Raw genomic sequence first — 14,505 nt, 5'->3', positions numbered from 1 at the left:
TGTCGTAGTGCGTTTTTGGTTCCTTTCTACTTTAGACGCTGGTTATTGCGGTCTAATTTTATGCTGCTTTGCAGAACTAGGCATTTTTTAAATTTAACACAGCACAATTTCGTACACAACTGTTTTTAGATCTAGAAAACAAATCAAAATGTCTTTTAAAGGACACCATGTACATCGTTTCACCACGAAAACAGGATGAGATTTCTAATATGAACCTTGCAACCTACTAGTTACACAGTCTATTTAGTGACTGATACACTTTATGCTCGTCGAAAATAATATTGTGATATGCACAGCAAAATGTCTTAGATATAGTGCAAAAAATCCCAGCAGCTGAATTGCTTTTTACCCACATATTTTGATACAGGGACGGTGAAACAGTTGCTGGAACGTTCAGTAGAGGCGCTATTCTGGATTCTCAATTGTGAGTAATTCAGAATTCCATATTTGCAACTGTGCTTAGCCGTTCTCTAAGACATTACCTAGTCCGAAAAGCGTGCGAAGGAAATTAATGTTGTAATGGGCCGACACTTATTAAATTGTCCAACAGGTAGGATGATTAACTCGACATACCGTAGCTGCTTCTGCTCAGATAAGCGCAGCAGAACTGCAGTTCTGCTGGAGGGGTATTTCCGAATTTTGTGATCCACAGTGGTTATCACCGCCCCTCACCACCTTACGTGCCATGACGTAAAATGCGAGCTTATTTGGCGTGAGATATCGCGGTCACGCCGGCCCGCGGTTTTATCAGTCCATCTGACGAGTCGCCAGCGGCCGCTCACGACAGCTGTACACCTGTACACCTCTGCAGCAACTCTTATAGGTGCGTCCCGCCTTCTCTACACCGTACCACTGTTGTTTAATTTCGTAACTAGCTTTGCGTACCCCTCACTTATCCACATCGAACCCTTACTATCTCTATTTTCGAAGAGCACATCTGAAGGTACAGACAATACAGGACCTACATGTACTCCTTAAGCCAGCTTACAGTGTGTTGCGGAGGGTACACTTCGCAACATCATTGTTTCTCCCGCATTTGCCGTGCTGTCTAGGAATGGTGCGTGGGAATATCGACTGTCTGTCAACCGCTGTGTGAGCTGCAGATGTCTGATTCTTCCCGTGGTGGTTATTTCGCGAGATGTATGTGAGGGGGAGTAGTATGTAGACTGTCTCTTCTTGCAACTTACATTCTGGTAATGTTAGCGGCAATCATTCCCATGCTGGGCCATACCTCCACCGTGGAGTTCACGCCACCGCTGTTTGATCAGTCTCTCCCGCTGACTAAACCAGCACTCATGACACGCAAACCTCTTCTTTGGAAATTCTCTGTTTATTTCGTTAGTAGCACCTCACAGAAGCCTCACAGTGATGTACTCAGACGAATGAGGGGTTTCTAAGCTACTGTATTCGTGAGTGGCGTTCTGCAGTTACTCATCGCTAATATCGCAATCGCATGCTATCGCTATCTTTTTCCTTGTAGTGGAACTTATCTCGAATTTATCTACAGGTAAAGAGAACTGCCGCTTATCAGACAAAACGAAAATGATGTCCAACTTTTCCTGTAGTCGCTTCCTACAGTCAACGGTGATATTCGCTCGTAGACAACTGTGTCGTCGTCGCACGTTGTGTATTGGACTACATATTCAAAGTGGTCTCGAATTTTTGCTGTTGCATCTTTCGTTCCCTTCTGGGCAAAACATAGTAGAATTCTTTTTACTTAAATCCCATTGAGATAGTGGTGGTGGAAAGCGGTTCCCCATCGAGGACAGATTACAAGAAAACTCCCGAAATTCGTGATTTAAAGCTGTGAAAGTAATTACCATTATCGTCAGGGATTAAGTTCAGAAGCGATGTGTTCAATTAAACAAAAAAAAATTTGTAAAAATGGTCAAGTCTTTTGCGAAGTATTTGCGCAAAAATAAGAAATAAAATAGATTAGAGAAACATGTAACGTGCCTTTGAATGATGGTCCAAATTACGTACAGCAGATGATGCGTTCATTGAGAATTTAAAGTTCAACGTTTAAAGTGGAATGAAGGCATAGATAATAGAAATAAGTCACGGCCACATAACAGCAAACTGTACTGTCTATACAGGGTGTTCGGAAATTACTGATGCAAACTTCGAAGCTTCATAGAAGGGAGTGAGTACATAATATTTTAAAATAGGAACCCATGTCCGTCAACATACCGTTTCCATGCGATTTAGAATTCTAAGATTTGCAGTTAAACAATCGTCAGCCCATCATGTTTTGTATATCAATTAGAGCATATCTAAAAACCGCATCAAATGCTTCTCTGGCCTATTTTACTTCTTGTTTTCAGACAAATCATGTCACAAAATACCTGACCGCTCTTTTCAGTTTTTTTCAGAAAGAAGAGAGTGAAAAGATAAACTTTTTCGTACCTCACTCGTCTTCCTGATGACAACTGCTCCCGATATGTTCTAAATTTAGTAGCTGGTTCGAAGCAAACCATTTTAAAAATACAATGTCGCAAGAATGAGACTTTATGCACATGAAGTAGCTACGCCTTGAAGAGAGAAACTTTTTCTCGCATCATCTGCTATTTCAGCTTCTTCTGTTTTCAAAATATCCTTAATTTAGGGCTTGATTCTAGGGAAGCAATTTTGATAATTAACTATCAATCCCATGTAACTTCCACGGCAAAAATAGCTAAACGATAAAGACATGAACTATCTGATATTTTGTTAATTACTCTGATTACTTTCATACAATTAAATATTTAGACCTCCTGTGGGTCTACTTTCTTTCTTTCATTCTTATGTTATGCATTTCTTTGTTTCCTTTGTAAAGTGAGAGATTTCTTTCCTGCTTGCGTCTGGAAGTCTTGTTGCGAGAGTGTGTCAATTTTGCAAGGCTGTTATAAAAATTCTGACATTAGATCCGGATTCAAAACAGGTTAATATTGTACATGTAACTGCAAAAAAAATTTTTTGTTGATTGTTGTAGGTTTTCTGAAGAGTTCATTTATTAATTTCTTCATGTATGTATCCACAGCTTCAATGTATCGTCTAATTAATAGAACCACGTAAACCACTGCAGACTGTCATTTAATTTCTGTAATGCACCATGCACATAAATTACATTAGAAGCCAGTTTCCGCATTAGGCCATTTTCGAATGAAACAAGTTTTTTGAATGTGCCACTCAAATCACCAATATCACACGTTTGAAAATAGCCTAAAGCCTTCTAGTTTATATGCATGGTGCATTAAAGGAATAAAACTGACAGCATACAGTGGTTAAAATGGTTCTATCATTTAGACTTCATTTATTATTTCATGTTTTGTTACATCTCTGTTAGGATTGCTTTAATAATCACCATGTGTCGCTTTTTGTTGTTTGTTTGAGTGAGAAGGGGGCAATTTGCATGAAACAGAAACACAAAAGGTCTCAATATTGATCCCCATGGAACACCAGTATTCACTTTTTCCCGCTCAGGAGAAGTTTCACCACGAAAACAGGATGAGATTTCTAATATGAACCTTGAAACCTGTCAGTTACACAGGTAGGGGCACTAAGTATGTACCAGGACACGCTGCATCGTTGCCAAATTTATTCAAGATGGCAGCGATGACGTCATCCAAGATGGCGGCATGTAGACTTCGCAACATCGCATGACGTCTTCCAAGATGGCGGATTTTGGCGGGAAAATAGTCCAATTGTGGTATGTCCACTAACCTAACCTTCAGAAAAAATGGCGGGAAGGTTGAATTTTGGCGGGAAAATAGGTCAATTGTGCTATGTCCACTAACCTAAGCGTGCAGAAGAAAAAATGGCGGGAAGTTTGAATTCCATCAGGATAATGCATGCAAAGACCGTACTTGTCTTTATTATTATTACTGATTATCATTCATTATCATTTATTAACATTCATTATCATTCATTGTCATTCATTATCATTCATTATCGTTTATTATTATTTATTATCATTTATTATTATTTATTATTATTGACCTGCCTCCACCAGCAAATTCCCTCCAAATTCAAATTCCAACATGATAATGGCTGCAAAATCTTACTTTTGTTTATTATTTATTAACATTCATTATCATTCATTGTCATTCATTGTCATTCATTATCATTCAATATCATTCATTATCATTCATTATCATTTATGATCATTCATTATCATTTATTATTATAGGTCTACCTCCACTAGAAAATTGCGCCAAATTCAAATTCCAGCACGATATTCTCTCGAAAACTGTACATCTATGTATTATTATCATTTATTATTTATTCAAGATTTCCGATTTTCTCGGTGAGAAAGCCATTCTCCTTACATCCATAACAAAAATCTGTCACAAGTTCAAATCCCCAACACCATAATTGATCACATGTACGAGCTTTCTCCGTAACTTATCTTTTTTCACTGGTAACCATTCGTAATCGCGTCAAATAATAAACTAAACTTATAGTAATGTGATTCATGTCCTTTGATTTTGCAGGGGGAAAGGACTGAAGACTTTATTTCAAGCAGTACGGTCATCACTTGTTCTCCAACACAGTCAGCACACACATCTTTGATATCGCAGTGCAGTAACCACGACGTCCGCACTCCAACTGAATTAGTTCAAATCTTCACCATCCCCTGGCCAGCATCCGGAGACACTGCCTACACCTGTCACATGAGGCGTCCAGCCTCTTTGCTTAGAAAGTGAGTTTTGACAGAATTGTCGGCGCAACGTGAATGACGACGGGTTCGCTGGCTGGGAGAGACACTGTTTACATGTCGAGTTGGAGATGCAGGGGAGGACAGAGATCTGCGCTATTCAGGAATTCGTCTGTGCAGTGTATGTCGTTAGACAATAGCTGGAGAGCAGGTATAGAGAGAGAGCCCACTACAGCATGCTGGGGCTTAGTGGATGGCTGTTTAGATGGACAGATATGTGGCTTTGACCTGCCGCCGGCGGCGCTTGAATTTCAGGCGAATGGTCAAGACAAGGTCCTGTTGCAGTAACTGAGGTCATTCTGCTTGTAGACAGGCTGCAGAAGGTAACTGATATGTCTTTCTCTGACTTAAATTGCATATATCAGATGCGCAAAGATCTGGAAATGGGATCTGTTGAACGATGTGTAGGGTGTGACTAAAGCCAAGTTGGAATTTTAATGTAGCATGCAGGTTCGGGAAAGGTGACATGTTTCGCGCTGGGTGCAGCTGTCTTGAATAATGGTAATTGCGTAATCAACTTACGTGATGACAGAGCGCTCTGGTGGTTGTCATAGGAGCTAAACACAGTTGAGCTTGGAGCCATTTTTGTTAGGTAACATGATATAAATAATAATAAATAATAAATCATAATAAATAATAATAATTGATCATAAATGATAATAAATAACTGGAGTAGCTGTCCGAATGCAGATACCTGTTGGGGTGTATGGATCTGTAAGAGCGAACTTTGATGTCCTCTAGATGACCGAATAGCGAAGTAATATTATGTGTTGGGCGGCTTTGGTGATCAAGTCAGAATTTGAGAAGATGATTGATTTGGGTTGGAGTGTTATCAGATGGGATGTAGATTGTTCCGTTGACTACTTCTGCACATTTGCTTCCTTTATTTAGCTGAGTGAAGATCGATTTTGGTGTGCTGGATACATGCTTGTCTGTTCTCTAGACCTGGGACAGACCTTAGTTGATGTGTAAATTATAGCCAAGATCTCGAAAATGTTACATGACTGAGACCGGTATTCGAGAGTGGAAATATCATTTTGCGTATGTTTGTTTCTACACTCCTGGCAATGGAAAAAAGAACACATTGACACCGGTGTGTCAGACCCACCATACTTGCTCCGGACACTGCGAGAGGGCTGTACAAGCAATGATCACACGCACGGCACAGCGGACACACCAGGAACCGCGGTGTTGGCCGTCGAATGGCGCTAGCTGCGCAGCATTTGTGCACCGCCGCCGTCAGTATCAGCCAGTTTGCCGTGGCATACGGAGCTCCATCGCAGTCTTTAACACTGGTAGCATGCCGCGACAGCGTGGACGTGAACCGTATGTGCAGTTGACGGACTTTGAGCGAGGGCGTATAGTGGGCATGCGGGAGGCCGGGTGGACGTACCGCCGAATTGCTCAACACGTGGGGCGTGAGGTCTCCACAGTACTTCGATGTTGTCGCCAGTGGTCGGCGGAAGGTGCACGTGCCCGTCGACCTGGGACCGGACCGCAGCGACGCACGGATGCACGCCAAGACCGTAGGATCCTACGCAGTGCCGTAGGGGACCGCACCGCCACTTCCCAGCAAATTAGGGATACTGTTGCTCCTGGGGTATCGGCGAGGACCATTCGCAACCGTCTCCATGAAGCTGGGCTACGGTCCCGCACACCGTTAGGCCGTCTTCCGCTCACGCCCCAACATCGTGCAGCCCGCCTCCAGTGGTGTCGCGACAGGCGTGAATGGAGGGACGAATGGAGACGTGTCGTCTTCAGCGATGAGAGTCGCTTCTGCCTTGGTGCCAATGATGGTCGTATGCGTGTTTGGCGCCGCGCAGGTGAGCGCCACAATCAGGACTGCATACGACCGAGGCACACAGGTCCAACACCCGGCATCATGGTGTGGGGAGCGATCTCCTACACTGGCCGTACACCACTGGTGATCGTCGAGGGGACACTGAATAGTGCACGGTACATCCAAACCGTCATCGAACCCATCGTTCTACCATTCCTAGACCGGCAAGGGAACTTGCTGTTCCAACAGGACAATGCACGTCCGCATGTATCCCGTGCCACCCAACGTGCTCTAGAAGGTGTAAGTCAACTACCCTGGCCAGCAAGATCTCCGGATCTGTCCCCCATTGAGCATGTTTGGGACTGGATGAAGCGTCGTCGCACGCGGTCTGCACGTCCAGCACGAACGCTGGTCCAACTGAGGCGCCAGGTGGAAATGGCATGGCAAGCCGTTCCACAGGACTACATCCAGCATCTCTACGATCGTCTCCATGGGAGAATAGCAGCCTGCATTGCTGCGAAAGGTGGATATACACTGTACTAGTGCCGACATTGTGCATGCTCTGTTGCCTGTGTCTATGTGCCTGTGGTTCTGTCAGTGTGATCATGTGATGTATCTGACCCCAGGAATGTGTCAATAAAGTTTCCCCTTCCTGGGACAATGAATTCACGGTGTTCTTATTTCAATTTCCAGGAGTGTATGTCCGTTCGTCCATCAAATCGTTCAACAGTTATTCTCTGCAAACTTCCCAGATATCTTCACAATACACCGTAACATGTTATTATACAGGCTAGATCTTAATCAGCAGTAATTTCAACTTTCTATACAGCTTCATTTTACTAATTTTCATCCATATAAGCCTATTTACAGTATTCCTAGATAGTGCAATAATCGTCATGGGAACATTGAGACTGATTTGTTGATGGCGTCCATAAAGTTTGTTTATTGTGTCTATTTCTTTTGCCCTGGACGATTATGGTCTTCAGGCCCTCTCATACAGGTTATCAAGCACCCATAGTAAATAAAAAATTATAATATGTGTCGAAAAAAAGGTTCAAATGGCTCTGAGCACTATGCGACTTAACTTCTGAGGTCATCAGTCGCCTACAACTTAAAACTAATTAAACCTAACTAACCTAAGGACATCACACACATCCATGCCCGAGGCAGGATTCGAACCTGCGACCGTAGCGGTCACTCGGTTCCAGACTGTAGCGCCTAGAACCGCACGGCCACTCCGGCCGGCTGTGTCGTAGATAAGTAGTACAAATCAATAACAGTATAGTACACTACTGGCCATTAAAATTGCTACACCACGAAGATGACGTGCTACAGACGCGAAATTTAGCCGACAGGAAGAAGATGCTGTGATATGCAAATGATTAGCTTTTCAGAGCATTCACACAAGGTTGGCGCCGGTGGCGACACCTACAACTTGCTGACATGAGGAAAGTTTCCAACCGATTTCTCATACACAAACAGCAGCTGACCGGCGTTGCCTGGTGAAACGTTGTTCTGACGCCTCGTGTAAGGAGGAGAAATGCGTACCATCACGTTTCGGACTTTGATAAAGGTCGGATTGTAGCCTATCGCGATTGCGGTTTATCGTATCGCGACACTGCTGCTCGCGTTGGTCGAGATCCAATGATTGTTAGCAGAATATGGAATCGGTGGGTTTAGGAAGGTAACGCGGAACGCCGTGCTGAATCCCAACGGCGTCGTATCACTAGCAGTTGAGATGATAGGCATCTTATCCGCATGGCTCTAACGGATCGTGCAGCCACGTCTCGATCCCCGAGTCAACAGAAGGGGGCCTTTGCAAGACAACAACCATCTGCACGAACAGTTCGACGACGTTTGCAGCAGCATGGACTATCAGCCCGGAGACCATGGCTGCGGTTACCCTTAACGCTGCATCACAGACAGGAGCGCCTGCGATGGTGTACTCAACGACGAAGCTGGGTGCACGAATGGCAAAACGTCCATTTTTTCGGGTGAATCCAGATTCTGTTTACAGCATCATGATAGTCGCATCCGTGTTTTTCGACATCGCGGTGAACTCACATTGGAAGCGTGTATTCATCGCCATACTGGCGTATCACCTGGCGTGATGGTATGAGGTGCCACTGGTTACACGTCTCGATCACCTCTTGTTCGCATTGACGGCACTTTGAACAGTGGACGTTACATTGCAGATTTCTTACGATCCGTGGCTCTACCCTTCATTCGATCCCTGCGAAACCCTACATTTAGTCCCACAGTGCTCAGAGCAGTTTGAACCAAACCCTACATTTCAGCAGGATAATGCACGACCACATGTTGCAGGTCCTGTACGGGCCTTTCTGGATGCAGAAAATGTTCGACTGCTGCCCTGGCCAGCACATTCTCCAGATCTCTCACCATTTGAAAACGTCTGGTCAATGGTGGCCGAGCAACTGGCGCGTCACAATACGCCAATCACTACTCTTGATGAACTGTGGTATCGTGTTGAAGATGCATGGGCAGCTGTACCTGTACACGCCATCCAAGCTCTGTTTGACTCAATGCCCAGGCGTATCAAGGCCGTTATTATGGCCAGAGGTGGTTGTTCTAGGTACTGATTTCTCAGGATCTATGCACCCAAATTGCGTGAAAATGTAATCACATGTCAGTTCTAGTATAATATATTTGTCCAATGAATACCCGTTTATCATCTGCGTTTCTTTTTGGTGTAGCAATTTTAATGGCCAGTAGTGTAATAATGATAATGAAAGCAGGTATAGGAATCATAACATTATGCATAGTGTATGAGCTGTACATAACAGTAATAATAGATTTTTTTGAGTCATCAGTGTTCTGACTGGTTTGATGCGGCCAGCCATGAATTCCTCTCCTGTGCTAACCTCTTAATCTCAGAGTAGCACTTGAAACCTATGCCCTCAACTATTTGCTGGATGTGCTCCAATCTCTGTCTTCCTCTACAGTTTTTGCCCTCTGCAGCTCCCTCTAATGCCATGGAAGTCACTTCCCTCTTGTCTTAACTGATGTCCTACCATCCTCTCCCTTCTCCTTATCACTGTTTTCCATATTTTCCTTTCCTCTTCGATTTTGTGCAGAACGTCGTCATTCCTTACCTTATCAGTCCACCTAATTTTCGTCTGTAGCATCACATCTCAAATGCTTCGATTCTCTTCTGTTCTGGTTTTCCCACAGTCCATGTTTCACTGCCATTCGATGCTGTGGTCCAAACGTACATTCTCAGAAATTTCTTCCTTAAATTAAGACCTATCTTTGATTGTAGTAGACTTCTCTTGGCCAGGGATGCCCTTTTTGTCAGTGCTAGTCTGCTTTTGATGTTCTCCTTGCTCCATCGGTCGTTGGTTATTTTGCTGCCTAGGTAGTAGAATTCCTTAACTTCATCTACTTCATGATCAACAATGTTGATGTTAAGTTTCTCCTGTTCTCATTTCTGCTACTTCTTCGTCTTTCTTCGATTAACTCTCAATCCATATTCTGTACTCATTAGACTGTTGCTTCCATTCAGCAGATCATGTAATTCGTCTTTACTTTCACACAGGATATCAATGTCTTCAGTGATATCCCTTCACCTTGAATTTTAATTTCACTCCTGAATCCTCCTGTTGTTTTCATCTTTGTTTCTTTGATGAACAGATTGAACAGCAGGGGCGAAAGACTACATCCCCGTCTTACACACTTTTTAATCCGAGCACTTCGTTCTTGGCCGTGCACACTCTTATTATTCCCTTTTGGCTCTTGTACATATTGTATATCACCCGGCTCGTCCTATAACTTACTCTTATTTTTCTCAGAATTTCGAACATCTTGGACCATTTTACATTGTCGAATGCTTTTTGCAGGTCGACAAATCCTATGAACGTGTCTTGATTTTTCTTTAGTCTTGCTTCCATTATCAACCGCAACGTCAGAATTGCCTCTCAGTTACCTTTATCTTTCCTAAAGCCTAACTGGTCGTCATCTAACACATCCTCAATTTTCTTTTCCATTCTCGTGTATGTTATTCGTGCGAGCAGCTTGGATGCATGAGCTGTTAAGCTGATTGTGCGATAATTCTCACACTTGTCAGCTCTTGCAGTCTTTTGAATTGTGTGTTAAAATTAAAAGCAAGGGTGGTAACATTAAGAGTACAACGGCAATTCCACTGTTAAATGCAAACGAGAGAGCGGATAGGAGTACTGAATACATTGACAGCCTCAGTGAGGGGGAAGACTTGTCTGATGTGATAGAAGACGAAACAGAAGTCGATTCAGAAGAGATAGGGGATTCAGTATTAGAATCAGAATTTAAGAGACCTTTGGAGGACTTAACATCAAATGAGGCAAATGGGATAGGTAACATTCCATCAAAATTTCTAAAATCATTGGGGGAAGTGGCAACAAAACGTCTAGTCATGTTGGTGTGTAGAATGTATGAATCTGACGACATACCATCTGACTTTCGGAAATCATCCACACAATTCCGAATAATAGGTACAGTAATGAATATATGGTATTTCGGAAAACTCATTCTGATTAACAGTGTGTTGAGTGATTTAGGAATTATGATTTTGTCGAGTGTGAATAATGGCATGCAACGGATGTTGTCTGCGGGTATAGACAAAATGGATTATACAGTGTGGAAGTTTGGGGTCTCTTAAAAAGCGTCTGCTAGTTGCATTTTCCGATAAGAGGATAGTAGTGACACTACGGAGGAATTGGCGTTTCAACTATCTTTGTCTTGGACACAGTTACTTTCTTACCGCGTTAAGTTCTCACCCTGTATGCTGTTGCTCCGACAACTGTGATCCTCAACTGAGTAGTGATTAGTCGTCAGCGACCACACATTTCCACGTGCATGTAACGTTCATGAGATCTATTCTAGAAGTAATCGTCCTAACTTACAAGTGCAGGCGTCACAGCATTAACACCTTCACTGGATAATACAATTTCTTCATAAACTGTACAGTTGCAAACAATGCTGGCGAAATAAATGTTGTTTAATTACACGCAGTTGCAAGTGCTCAAGTACTAGCTGGGTCAGCTCATATAAAGTTTAGATTACACAAACTGATTCTAAAATATCAGCATCTCCTCACCCCCTCATAGCCCAAATTCTTTAAGGAATCACACTCTCATGCAAAAGGCAGCGTCGTAGGTCTGGTTACTTTATAGATGACCAAATGTCTTAAATATTAAAAGTTTGTTGGAAATCGTTAAGTGTTGCCATTATCAAAAATGTTAAGGAGAGCTAGTTTTTCACGCATTTCAATGTTTATAGTGTAGTATCTCCTGCATTATATGTTGAACAGAGGTATATTTGATATAATTAAATTTCCCTCGAGACATTTGAGTTTCATCTTTATCTACAATAATGACGAAAGTTGAAGATAGAAATTAAAACTTGAGCCATGGCGAGGAACTGAACCCACTTCTCCTGGCTTACCAAGCAGGCATTCTAGCTAGCACACCACCACAGCACTACAAATGACGTAGCTGCGTAGATTATTGTGCACCAGTGCCCTCAGCTCACATCTTCAGCTTAGTTTACGCTTCCTCGATGGCCGCTGCTGCCGAAGGTCTCCTGCATAGGAATAGCACCCCAGCTTTGGATGTAATGAGAAAATCCTGCCTTTACGGCATGCAGAGGTGATCTATAGATCTGATATAATTAAATTTTCCTCGAGACATTTGAGCCTCATCATTATCTATGACAAGATTAGAATTGGAGTTTTTGTTGCAGAGGCCACTGGTTTAGTGTAGTGCGTGCAGTGCTCTTGGCTATAGTACTGTGTTCGTGTAATGACTAGCATACGTGCCTAATAAGCGAAAAGGCCTGCGAGCAATTTCCAGCTATGACACAAATTTTAACTCATATCTTTATATTACATCATTAATGTAGATAAAGATGAGACCCAAGTGTCTCAAGGACAGTTTAATTATATCGGATCTATAGATCACCAACACTTAAGTTACAGGCAGGATTTCTCCATTGCGTCCAACGTTGGGGTGCTATTCCAATATCAGAGAGCCTTGGCAATAGTGACGACCTAAGAAGAAGGGAAGGAAAGCTGAAGATGTGAATTGAAGTTTGTATTAGAGAGGGGACTAGAATACAGTAGTCTGTGGTGGTGTGATGGGTAGCATCCCTGCGTAGTGAGCAACAAGACCAGCGTTCAATTACTGGCCATGGCAGAAATTTTAATTCGTATCTTCTGCTTCCAACATTATCGTAGATAAAGGTATAATTTCACAGGTACATTCAGTGCTGTATGTGAATACTAACTGCGAAATATGTTGCTAATAGAATCAGTAGTTTAGAAGTAATAAATGCAAACATCATGCCTGGTGTTCATGTTTTACCTGATGAATAGCGAAAACGCAGTAAGCAGTAAACATTTAATTTTGAAGGAGAGAGTGGGAGGGAGGGGGGGGGGGAGGCGGGGGTTGACGAGAAAAAATTCCGGAAAGGTTTGAAATTATGTGTAAAGTTTCTTGGAAGTAGCAAAGTTCCTTTCATTCCCATACACTGGCTGAATATACACCGCGTAACAAAACTAAGGGGCCAACAAACTTCCTCTGTAAGGGTCTTAAAGCGTGGCGCCGTGTGATGCCACCCCTGTGTTCTTCAAACAGAGAGGTTTCAACATAAGCACAAAAAAGACCACAGTTCAGAAGTTCATTGAAGTATAATGCGGGTTAATGACGTCACATTGGCACCAAATTTCACCACAATTCTGAGCAACGCCACCGTGGACATGTCACATGACGGGTAGGTCATCACACCGCCCTCTTACTTACATTTCAGCCCTTGTTTTGACACCTCTGCTAACCACGGCGCCCAGCGATTAAATCGTGTGGCTTTCTTATGGGTGTCCGTTGCCAACTGCTGCTGGTCTCCGATCAACGTTGCGCTATGACACAGGACGTTGCAGGCAGTCCGTTACTTGTACTCAGACGCAAAGGTGTTTCGGCGATCCTCCCTCGTGGTGGTCACACGGGATCGACCGGAATCTCGTCGGCGAGTATGTCTGCCGTCATATTCCTACTATACGACAAGCTGGCCAAATGGAGACCCAGAATGAGGCTCCTTTGGAACTCTGTGCAGTGCTGATAATTCTGCCCGGCACGCGTGTCTAGCATCCCAGTGTAATGATCTTTCAAAATCTGATCCTGTTCGCGCCACTTGTGTATTCCACCACGCCTGGCAACAACACTAAACACTAAAAACACTCCAACATGACACACAGAATTGCAATTCTTATCACTTACATACCCACTGATGGCGCTGTAACATTACCGCCCGCAATAACATGAAATTGACCTTATACAGGGTGTTTCAGGAGGAATGGTAAATATTTTAGGAGGTGGTAGTACAGACGATTTGCATTTTTATTGAGTACAGAGATACAGCTGTTAGTATGTAATGCAAACAAACTTGAAGCAAAGTCAAATGAGGATATTCACAGTTGATTTTCAAAAATTCCACCGCTAACTTCAAAGCACTTTTGACTTCTGATAACATTACGTGTAGCTCTTCTGAGGTCGTCTATGTGCTCTTTTATGAGGGCTGCACTACTCATAATCCGAACGATCAAATCGGCTCTAGTGGTTACTTTTCCTTGGCAGACTTCGGCTTTCAACCATCCTCACAGCCAAAATTCCAAAGGGGTAAGGACTGAGGACCTTGGTGACAAAGAAACGTGTCCATATTACCGATCCATCTTCTGAGGAATGTTAGGTACAGATGGTATGTCACCTCATGATTACAGTGCACAGGGACCCCGTCATGCTGGATAATCATACGCATTCTTGTAACGAAAGGAAACTCTTCCGATAATGCTGGAAGATCATTTTCAAGAAAGTGTAGATAACGGGGTTCTGTAAAACGATGCGGTAACACAGCAGGCCCAGTCAGCTGATTGTCCATCAAATCGCACGACACATTTACAGAGAAGCGTTCTTGAAAATGTGATTCTACAATGGATTTTGGTTTTCTTCAGACTACTGATGTGAATTACCAGTATTACTATTCC

At 43.0% G+C, this 14,505-nt stretch overlaps 1 protein-coding gene across 1 annotated transcript in view; it reads left to right on the top strand.

Annotated features, from left to right (window-relative positions):
- The first annotated feature begins 755 nt into the window (after positions 1-755).
- LOC126251913 (galactoside alpha-(1,2)-fucosyltransferase 2-like) overlaps positions 756-14,505 on the top strand; it is a 291,016-nt gene continuing 277,266 nt past the window's right edge. The window contains exon 1 of the mRNA XM_049952645.1: positions 756-823. The gene's annotated coding sequence lies outside the window, so the exon portion shown is untranslated. The remainder of the gene's footprint in view (positions 824-14,505) is intronic.

This window comes from Schistocerca nitens, chromosome 4 (genome assembly GCF_023898315.1).
Source record: "Schistocerca nitens isolate TAMUIC-IGC-003100 chromosome 4, iqSchNite1.1, whole genome shotgun sequence".
Classification (NCBI taxonomy): domain Eukaryota; kingdom Metazoa; phylum Arthropoda; class Insecta; order Orthoptera; family Acrididae; genus Schistocerca; species Schistocerca nitens.
This window is presented reverse-complemented; position numbering and strand designations above follow the sequence as displayed.